The following is an 11,467-nucleotide window of genomic DNA, read 5'->3' as shown; positions in this document are numbered from 1 at the left end:
GGTGGCATCAAGTGTCTGTTTGCCTGCCAATTCCGAGGAAATATCACTTTTGTAAGTCGGTTTGAAGTTGGAAATTGCGCGGATATGGGAAAATGCTCGCCAATAAAACGCGCTGCAATTTGTTCCATGCGCTGATGATTTCGAACGAGTTGTTGTTGTTGTTGCCTAGCACTTTAAGCAAAGTTGTTGCGTTAAAAAGTGATTTGCTTTCAACATCTGTGTATATTTGTATACACTCACATGCATACAAATTTTTGTATATCAATATTGCTCAATTCACCCACAGCGGCCGTCACTCGTCGTTCATTTCCCTTTATTGTCTCGGCTTGATGAGCACTCATCAAATGTAGTCATGTAGTCAGTAGTGGTCTATTAGATTATAATTGCAATATTGGATGAGTGTATAAAGTACACACAAACTCACACACACATATTCACAAATTTGTTCGCATTTGATAAATTAATACTTTGATTGAAATAAACGGCGAAATAATTACCGAACAGCAATTGCATTACAATCACAGCAAAATTGAAGGGAAGTACGCGTAACTGTAATTCGGTAAGCCTGTGAATAATAATTGAAAACAAATTAATTGATTTAAATTAATGAAATTCGCAAATGTTCGGAAAACACTGCCTGTATAAATATGCCATGCAATTGAGTCTCTGCACTCAGCGAAAGATTTTTAGCTTACAGAAAATTTTAAATTTAAAAAATCTGTCGGCTTGTGTACCAATTAATTTAAATTTCATAGAATTTAGATTGACATTTTAATTTGAATTTTTGACATATATTTCCGACACAAAAATAAGAAGAAAAAAACAAAATTAGACGGGGCATATCAAAAATGTTGAAGATGGCGTCTTCGATTCGCCATTTCTTTGCACTCTATCTTTACGCTTAGCTCTTTTGTGAGACGAAGTTAGCGAGTTCAATTAATATAAGAGAGTATGCGGATACCTCATTAAATTGGCATAACTCTTACCTCCAATACTACTAAGATTCGTTTTAAACTAGTTTTATCATTGTGAATGGCTTATATGCCCAATTACTTAAAAATATTATATACAAATGGTTTTTATATTAGATTTGTCACGAAGATTTTAATACATAGAAAGAAACGTCGTCAGTCGATCTTAAACTTTGCCATGTCCTTCTCAAGTCCCAAGAAGCTGCACATTTGTCGATATCAGTCAGTATGTCGATTCAGAGATATCGGGTCACCAATTGACCTGTCTAAATCAGGTTATTGTATTGATTTCTTTGTCGACATATCTTCACGAAATTTGGCATGGATTACTGTTCAAGACAATTGTATAATCTTCGAAGAATCGGACTTATATGGCATCTAGTTGTCATACAAATTGATCGATCCAAATCAAGTTCATGAATGGAATTTGTTTATGAAGGAGATTAAAGCTTCACTTCTTCCAAATTTTTTTGTTTTGTTACATAAACTGTTGGTTTTTCTAAGTCTCGTTTAACCACACCGATTTTTCGTTCGACTTTATTAGCATTTAACCAGTTAATTTTTTATGGTTATTAAAAAAAACACACAGGTTAGGTTAGGCTAATTGGAATCGCTCATCATGGCGGATGGTTCACACTTAGACTATTATGTTCAGTCCTTTGTGAAGCCAGACAAAAAGCTCCTGTAGTTGGATATTAGCTATCGGCAAGCGTCCTCACCCTATCACAAATCTTTTATTTTTATTTTCGCTAAGTCACTATATCTGAATATAAGAGATCCGAAGTGTTTTTGCCTTGACTTAGCGAAAGTGGGTCATTCGAGGATGAAGTCTAGAGATGATTCTGTCTCATCTTCTTCGAAACAGCGGATACAGCTGGCATCCCGTAATATGTTCAATCGTATTGTGTGAAACGCGATCGGACAGTACTCAGTTAGAACTCCTAAAATCATTGAAAGGTGAACATTGCTGAAAGCGAACAGCTTCCTAGACGTTTTCCGACTTTCCTCGTGCCAGAAGAACCTTGCGACTAAGCGCTGCTGGTAGTTGATCAACATTTCCTGAGCTAATCTGAGGCCCACAAGTTCAGTAATAACCATTAAGAAGTATAGGCTTCTTAACCCCTTCCCATTCGACACTTATTGAGGCTGAAATACCTGTCTTAGCAAGCTCATCAGCCCTACAGTTTCAATTTCAATACCGCTCTGGGCAGCCATCTAATCATAAAATAGCTCTATCTTAGAGATGCATATAACTTACTTATAAAAAATTTAATATTAAATACATTTTTGGACTCATTCATTAAATTGATTTATTCATGAAGCCTTCGAAATCAATTTTTATAGTTTCGGTTAAACAAACAATAAAAAAATGGCACTTCCGCTTTGAACTGTTGCTACTTAAACTCAATTGCTTGTGCAAATAAGAAACTATTCAAAATTTCAGACGACAATGGACTTCCGCAAAGTGTTTGCACACATGCGTAGTTAAGAATGGGGCGGTTCGTTGGAAATATTGAAAGAAGGAAGGGGTTCAAATTTAGTGCGTGTGTGGCTACTGATAAGCAAACATTTGGGGATATACATTAGAGCTATTCACTTGAAGGCAAAAAAAAAAAAAAAACAAAAAATCGCACATGCGGAAAATACTTCAAGGAACATTTCAAAGAACTTTGCGCAAAAGTCTATGGGTCTAAAACCGGTTAGCCTTAACTTTAAAAATCGCTGGATCTAGATTTTTAATGCGAACTATTTTTGGGCTTATAAAAATTGTGGCATCAGTTTTTGAGATATTCCAATGAAATATAATACTTAGATGCTATTAATATTAATGTTTGGATATTGTATTGATCATTTGTCGGAATCGACCATATCGGACAACTATACCACATATCTCTCATACAACCGATTATTCAGATTTTTTAAATTTTATTTTTTTTTATTTTTACCATTTAAAATTAGTAAACAATTTTTCTTAATATTATTTAATTAAATAAATTTATAACTATTATTTTATACCCAACAAAACATTGCAAATGGATTATAAAGTGTGTATTCTCACTTCAAACGCAGGTATAAACAGAGACTGGAAGAGGAAGTGCCAGGAAGCGCGCTACACGGACACTTGAGCTGCCACAATCACAGGCCAAAAGTGGTTTACTATGGGAAAGGTTTACTAATTAACAAAACAGCTCGAAGAAAGCAACGCGCTTTAGGTGCTCATATACGAGTATGTCTGTATGTAAGTAAGTGTCTAAGTACATAAATATCAATATTTGTGCTCACCCCTTTTTGCTTGTGCCTGTTATATTCTATAGGCTACTTAAAAGCCGAAGAAACATTTTTTATGATTTTATGGCACCGCGCTTGCTGCTTAATTCCGCGCCGAGACGTGCGGAGTGCGAACTCGATAGCTCTTTTGCTCGCTCGAATTATCATTATTGTTTGTTTGTGTTGTTTTTTCTTATTTCCTTGTACTTTTTTTGCATATTGCCTACCTGGAGGCTCTGAGACTGCATTGCACACCTTGCCATTTGCATACATTAACCTTTCATTTCCGCTCGGCAGCGACAACACAGTGCGATTCACCTTCCTTGACGGCTCTTGCCGCTGAGAGAGACGCGATGGCGCGGCGTAAAGTGAAACGAAAGCAAATTAAAAGCAAATGGCATTGTTAGTGTATGATAATGAATTTTCATATCAAAAGGACGGATTATTTCATTTATCGGTTTCAAGTGTGTGAGCAGTGCTTTGGCATTTGTGGCGGTGTGTGTGTCTTTATTTTGCTGTCTTTTAGGCCTATGTGAAAAGTGCAAGACACGTGTGATTTCTTACAATTTATATATGCATTTGTGTGTGTATATGTATGTATATATTTATATATTTATATGTATGCGTGTGCTAATACACCTCTCTAGGTGCCGAGCGGAAGTGTTAGCGTGCTTTGAACTTGTTGTGTTGTTGCAACGTCGATAAGCTGAACACTTGGAGCGACTGGTGACACAAGAAGACATTACAAATCTTAAACAAACACACACACACACACAAATGTGAAATTATATGTAAATATGTGTGTGTTCTGCACTTCGGAAAAGGGATATTTTTCGGCTTGTTACTATTTGCTTAGCGCGAACGTTATTATTTAAATGATTTGAAGACTTCCTGGGCAGGCCAGACCCGCACACACACACACACACACATATACATGGATGTTTATGGCTTTCAGCAACAATTAAGTAGCTGAGGTGTATGTTGTTGGAGCCAAAAACCGGATGTGATTTTTATTGTCACCAGAGTACAACAGCACATTACACCTATGTATGTATGTGCATACTTATATATATAGGCATATATACATACATATATGCACACATACATGCTTTGCTAACAGCCGCTCGGTGCTTTCTTACTTGTCGCTCAATTCTTAGAGTGCATAATCCCTTCATTGTATCCGAGTTCTACATACATGTACGACAAAATGCTAACTTCGGCTGCCGACCCGAAGTGATAATACCCTTCACAGCTACATTTCTTACAGCAAATAGTATAAAAGCATTTTTAACCTGATTTTTATCGGTTAGTTTGTATGGCAGCAGAGGGCTATAGTGGTCCGATCTGAACGGTATATTCGGAGATTCTAGAATTCTCTCGGACAATTTCATATGCCGAGTTTAGTGCAGATATTTTTGTCTAATAAAAAGTTTCCCATACAAGATCTTGATTTGGAACGGTCAGTTTGTACTACAACTATATGCTGTAGTGATCCGAACTCAACAATTTATTCGGAGATTATATCATTCCCTCAGACAATGATCCATGCAAATTTTCGTGCAAATATCTTCTAAAACGAAAAAGTTTCCCATAGAAGAGCTTGACTTAGTTCGGTCAGTTTGCATTACAGCTCTATGCTATAGTGTCCCGAAACCGGCGGTTCCGACAAATGAGCAGGTTCTTGACTAGAAACAGACGTTTAAAAAATTTCAGAGCGATAACTCAAAAACTGAGGGACTAATACACACATATAGGCGACGAATGAACGGACATGATTAAAACGACTCAGCTCGTCGCTAATCTTCTTTATGAATGTTAGAAGCGTAGTGACAAACTTAGCATACCATATATATGTATGTACTCTGTGCGGGGTATAAATATATGTAGACATTTATGTATGTAAAACTTTTATATACATAAGTAAAAGCCCTCCCTCGGCAGACATTTATTTTGAAATTATGCAAATCCACGTGACAGTGACACTGCTGACACTGACTGATATGCGAACACATACACACACACACACATGCAGCGCACACACACATTCATGTGAAACAGCTTCAAAGCAATCTGCAGCGGCTTAATTGCCTTCGCAACAATCAAATAAAAGCGAAAATGCCTGCATTTGGTCATTCACTTGAAAAATTATTCCCACAGGTTTACTTCTGCAGGGTGTGTGTTTGTTTACACACACGCACGTTCGCACACAAGCACACATGACCGTTGGCATTTACAGCCACTGTTGCAAGTTCACTTACCCAGTCGACTGCTTTGTGGCATTCAATTAGAAGTGTCCTTTCCCGCCAGCGAAAGCGAACTGATTACTTTTGCTTAGCGAAATAATTGTTCCGGTTTTTAACTCACAACACACAAGCACACACACTTACGCAAGGCGTTGGAAACACTCTCACTTATGCGCGCAGTAGCTGCCCTTTAATGCAAATGCGCGTTGCCGCGCCAATGGAAAGCGTGATTGCCTGCAGTTTTGCACACCTGCAATCATAAGTCAGACTATTTATTGCCGATGAGTGCTTTCATTTCACAAATTTTTTTTTTTTTTTATTTCAACATTGCTTAAATCCTTGGCAACCCTTGTGTTTTGGGGGGAATCCGAGAAGTATGCTAATTCAGTAATTAAACTTTACTTATTTACAGATATTATAAAAACAAAATTTAATATGTTGTGTAGCGTGAGATTTTTTTTTAAATATATAAGAAGTAGGCTTGTCTTGTCGTGTTGTAAGGTTAGAATCGATTTATGTAAATATAAAAAGTATTAAATATTCAGAAATTGTCTTGAAACTCTCTATTACACATACATACATATATTCTTAGAATCTTCGTTTTCTCTTGTAACCAGACATATTTAATATCCTGGTTCGTTTATGGAGACAGTTTAGTCTCTTACCGTTAAAATCATCTAGATCAAATTTTCAACAAGTCAAATCTTTGGTCGGCATATGTCATGATTTGATTCTAATTTCTGCATATCTGATTTGTCTGACTCCCTTTTCATGATGAAAAAAATACGATATTACTTACTCTTGATAAATAAAATCGTGAAAAATTTTTGAGAACGAAATTTTAAATTAAATTTTTTAGCTGTGGAAATTTTGGTTTTCGGAGCTGGGCAGTTTTAGATCCGGAAGCTTAAAAACATTCGATGGGGAAAAGAAATCGTTGGATTATTATATATGCAGAATTATGATAAGCTTCTGATTTCACTCTACACTGCCAGGTCATTCCAATGATTCTAAATAATTTAGCTTGGTTGAATCCAGCAGTTATAATACTTTCCATGAATGTGGGATCGGAATTCGCACGAACACGAACGCGTTTAATACCCAAAACATCCAACAAATCATTCGCACGGACTCACGAGCGATGTCGAGCTCTTTTCCCATCTCTCTAACACTTGCCTGACGATTTTTAAGAACCATATCGGAGGTCGTCGAGAACGAGAGTTGCCTTCAATGATCTTTCGACTTTCTTTGTTCCAGTCGTAGGCTTGTGTTTTGAATCACCGTAAGCTTTTCTAACATTTGCAACGATTCCGCAAATGAAATTGGGTTAGTAATGCAAAATTTGAGACAAATTCTTTGTTCGATATTTTAATCCATTGTAAAGATCGCAACGCATTTTTACTCGGGGAGTTTGATTCCAGTTTCTGGGTGCTTATTTGTATGTATATCAAAGATTTTGTAAAGCTCTTGCTCCATCTTTGAGGAGGTAAATATATTGTGATTCTTGGCTTAGTCATCATAAAACTTTCCTTGATTCTTCTAATGTATTTATACACCTACCTAAATAATCGAAAATTGCCGTCTTATAATTTACAAACCAAATTGGCATGTAAAAAATGCCTGAAATAACAATCAATTTATTTCAAAAGTCGGAAATGTGTTACAGTCGGATTCTATGTATTTAAAATACCCAAGAGAGCATTATAAATTTCGTCGACAGAAACTCTTACTGGGGAATAGACAATTGTCTCCTCTTTTACATTGCATACGTAACTGTCCTAAAATAAACTTTCTACATATGTATGTGTCTACATTTATGAATTAATTTAATAAAAATTCTTTAAAAAAGTTGGGAACCTCGAAATGGATCACTCTCTCATAAAAAATAAAGTATCAATGATATGCTTTTCTCGTAAACGGTCCATTTTATTTTTAATTTTATTAGCCAGTCTTTAACAGCAATTAATCCACTTTCGGAAACTTGCGATCGCGCCGATCAGTTTATACTTACATTTAATATACATATATGTATGTACATATGTAATATGTATAGTCCTATAAATTACTCAGAAATACAAAAAGATTCTATAACACTAGCTGTATTTAATTTTGTTTCAATGTCATCTTTTACTTTCTTATTTCAGATAAGGCAAGCCGAAAATGTATATAGCATACATATACTATATGTACATATGTATGTACACTCTTAAAACATCTCTCAAGTCTACCAAACAGAAGAAACATATAAAACAAAATTTACTGTATTTATAACATTTTATTTTATTTGAATAAAATTCTCAACACTTTATGTGAAAATAATTAAATAAAATCATGATTCCTATTATTCATTGCATCTAATTTCATTACTATAAAAACTGGTAAGTATCCGAAAAGAATAAACAGTTTCAATAGATGCAAAATTAAATAATTTTATTATTATCCTTTAAATTTACCTAAGTATCATATAAATAATTTGTTCAATGCAGCAATTGTAAAATATCCTTTCCTAACACTTTGTAAGTAAAGTGAGCGCATAATTGCTTTTGCTGTTTTGTTTCGTAATGCATAGCAAATAAAAACAAAAATCACGATCAACACAGCAAAAGCAATTATGCGCTCACTTTGCTTACAAAGTAAAATATGCAGGTATGTGTATGCGCTCCACTTGCTCTCTCTCTGTTTTTGTCTTTGCATTGCACTAACTGCACATCGCAAATAATACTTCATGCAAATTGTTGCTTGTTACACATTCTTCACATTCCAATGTGATAATGCCGCTATGCAAGCCAGCATACCTGCGTACGAAATTGGAACGAATAATTTGTTGGTAGATCACCGAAATTAGAAAATAAATATTAGTTGTGGCTGGATGCTCAAGCCTGCGTATGCGCATTTTCTGTTCTCCTAGTAATTTAAAATTGTAAATTTGGCAAAATTTCTCAGTTTTCTTCTACTTGGAATTAAAAAAAATATTTAAAGACGCAATATTTGACGTTTGTAATGCACCAGGTAAACATAAATGTCCAGCAAGTGATAACTTTTAGTCCCGAAAGTAATATATGTTATAGCATTAGGCGACGACCTTTGGTCCTTTGCTGTTCGCCTAATAACTCAGCAAGTATTTAATTTCGACAAAAGCATATTTTCCGAAAAAAAAAATTAAATGTCGTGCAAGATTCACGCCGTAAAATTTATAATTTTGTGAGCTGGTGTACTAGGCGAACAGAACAGTCAGAGATGCACTGGCAAATAAATTACAATCATTACTTTGTTGTCTTTGATATACGTTATACAAAAACAAAGGATCCTTTGCGCTCTCGCTCACAGTGTTTTTAGCGCTTTGCGCTCCTTTGGTTTCGCTCTTTCTTTTTCGCTCCTTCTCGCCTTCAATATTCCTTGTTGCGTTGTTAAATATGTACTTTAATATAAGTAGCAATCAACTAGCTCATTTTTATGTTCGCTTGTTGACCGTGCGGTTTATGCAGTTTCGACTTTCTCGATTTTTGATCACATCAGGGTTATGAGTTGTATAATAAGTACTAGGCGAACATGATTATAAATGAAGTAAAAGTAAGACATAAGGAAGTAAATAGTATTTATTTGTTTACCTTTGATTATTACAATATATATCATAACTATCATATATGTATATATAAAACATCTACATACTAGGAACATTAGGGTAATATGTATAGGGTCTTAGTAAATATAAATAATACTTGTTGTTGTAAACCAATGTTTAATTAAATATTCACTTTTCGAAGATCGCACCTCGCTTGCATTTTGCAATTTATTTTCTCTGAAAAAGTAGAAGAACAAGAGCACTTACGTACAAATTTTAAGAAAGAAAACAAGCAAATATTTCATATATTTTAAGATTTTGTTCACCAGGCGACCAGCAAAAATCAAATGACTCTAATAAAATCAATTCCTTCATTATCGCGACATTCCACATAGAGCTTAACCTTCTAACTTATTACCTTTTGTTGTAACGTACTTGAGTATGACTTGACATTCGGAACGTTGAGTTGTTCTTGGCATGTTACATACTTTTTGTTCTTAATCTGCACAATCGGCTCTCTCAAGGCCACTCATCGCCAGCATTGCTTGACCAATAGGCAATAGGTACACATATAATAAGTATAATTAGGAAGAGCATCGAAAGGAGCATCAACAATTGTCCGCTTCTATTTATGGTCGCCTGGTTGCTATTTTGCGCTCTTTGGTTTGTGTTTCCAGTGTTGGAAAACGAAAAAATTTTCTGTCTGCCTTTTTTTAAATTACATACATACATATACTACTTTTAATAAACATGTAATAAAGGGAAGAACATTTAAATTGTTGTTTCTTGCACCCAATTTCAGTAAATTCCTACCAAAATCGATCAAATCATTTAGGATAATTTAGGTTTAATTTTACGTTATTTATTTGGTATGGCGTCTGTCGATTTGTCATTCTTGGATATTTCGCAGGACCTGACACAGAATCAGCAGCAATTTTCCAATGATAACTCGAAATTAAAAGCAAAAGGTGTCACAATTTTCTAGCGGAAAGATCCAAAGCATCCAGTGCTGATAGTAAGGCTGCAAAAATAATAAAAATTAGTACTTAGGAAATCCAACGAACACTAAATTAAATATATTGAATAAAGAATTACTTTAGCAATGAGTGCTAAGCTTACAGAGTAGTAAAATGTGCCAATGATAGAATTTGTTCAACTATTTTCTGGCCTGGAGTAAACTAACTTTTTCATTCTTTCATAAAAGGATATGCCTAAGGAAGTTACTGTAAGTTGCGAAATCTAGGCGCAGATCAGAGCTTATATCTGTATTTGGATTAACTACGCTGATCGTAACTTAAGCAGATAACTTTCAGAGTTTCAACGTTTACTGAACAAATACGAAATCTATTCAATCCATGACAGTTAACGTTCAGAATCTTCTGTGGCTCAGTGTGTACAAATGTTGCTCAAAATATAGCGAGGAAGAGGACGACCTCCACTCCGTTGGAAAGACCAGATGGAGAAGGACCTGGATTAGCTTGAAATCTCCAATTGGCGCCACATAGCAAAGAGGAGAAACGACTGGCGCGCTGTTGTTAACTCGGCTATAATCGCGTAAGCGGTATCTACGCCAGTAAAGAAGAAGAAGAAATATTAACATACACAAAAATCAAAAAAGTTTAGTAAAGTAGCTCCTGGTTTCTTACCCCACAACAGTAACATCGACGTTGACTCTGCAAATGAGCTTCTGTTTTGAATTTTTTATCAATTCTTAGATTCCGCTGTATGTACGTGAGAAACGTTTTCGTGTTGATGGGGTGACAGAGTCAGCTTGGGGCCAAAACACATTCATATGTACATACCTATGAGTCAATATATAACCTCACTCACAAATGCTTCCATAACTCTTATTTACGTAAAAAATACATATGTATGTATATGCATTCTAATTAAATGCAGGTGCAATGCGCAGTCGCGTCTTATTTGGAACTGGAACAAGGAAAGTGCTTTATTCAAAAACCCGCAAATCGCCAAGGCTGCATTAAAGCATAAGGGTGCATAAGCCTTATCACACTAGGTAATAAATATGTGTGCGTATGTGGAAAAATCACGTGAGTTTGGGTTTTTACGCAGCAAAGCTTATAACAGCGATTGCAGTTAGCATAATATTATTCATATGACAAATGCACAATCGATAAAAACAAATATTGGGTTATGCATTTGGCGAATACTAGCATAAATCAAAACTTGATTATGCGAGTTAAGGATTTTAGTATTCTTTTCAAAATTCTTGTATCTCCCTTTAAGCATTACGTAAACCTTTTACGCGGATATAAAAATTTTTTGTGAGCCCAAAAGAAGTCGAAGTTATTTTCTGAAATTTTGGGAGAGTTTCGGTTGTGAATTATTATATTTTCGGGACTTAACTAATAACCAAGGCCTGCTCAACTGATCTCAACATGTCCTTACTTCGGCTAATTATG

The 11,467-nt window shown here is 35.2% G+C and overlaps 1 protein-coding gene across 4 annotated transcripts in view; it reads right to left on the bottom strand.

The window, feature by feature from the left end:
• Positions 1 to 9,047: 9,047 nt before the first annotated feature.
• Positions 9,048 to 11,467, bottom strand: part of LOC126754110 (trans-1,2-dihydrobenzene-1,2-diol dehydrogenase) — a 239,468-nt gene continuing 237,048 nt past the window's right edge. For all 4 annotated transcript variants that reach the window (XM_050466019.1, XM_050466018.1, XM_050466021.1 and 1 more), the window contains one exon: positions 9,048 to 10,065. The gene's annotated coding sequence lies outside the window, so the exon portion shown is untranslated. The remainder of the gene's footprint in view (positions 10,066 to 11,467) is intronic.

This window comes from Bactrocera neohumeralis, chromosome 3 (genome assembly GCF_024586455.1).
Source record: "Bactrocera neohumeralis isolate Rockhampton chromosome 3, APGP_CSIRO_Bneo_wtdbg2-racon-allhic-juicebox.fasta_v2, whole genome shotgun sequence".
In the NCBI taxonomy this organism is placed as follows: domain Eukaryota; kingdom Metazoa; phylum Arthropoda; class Insecta; order Diptera; family Tephritidae; genus Bactrocera; species Bactrocera neohumeralis.
Note: the sequence above shows the minus strand (reverse complement) of the source record. Positions and strands in the feature narration are given on the sequence as shown.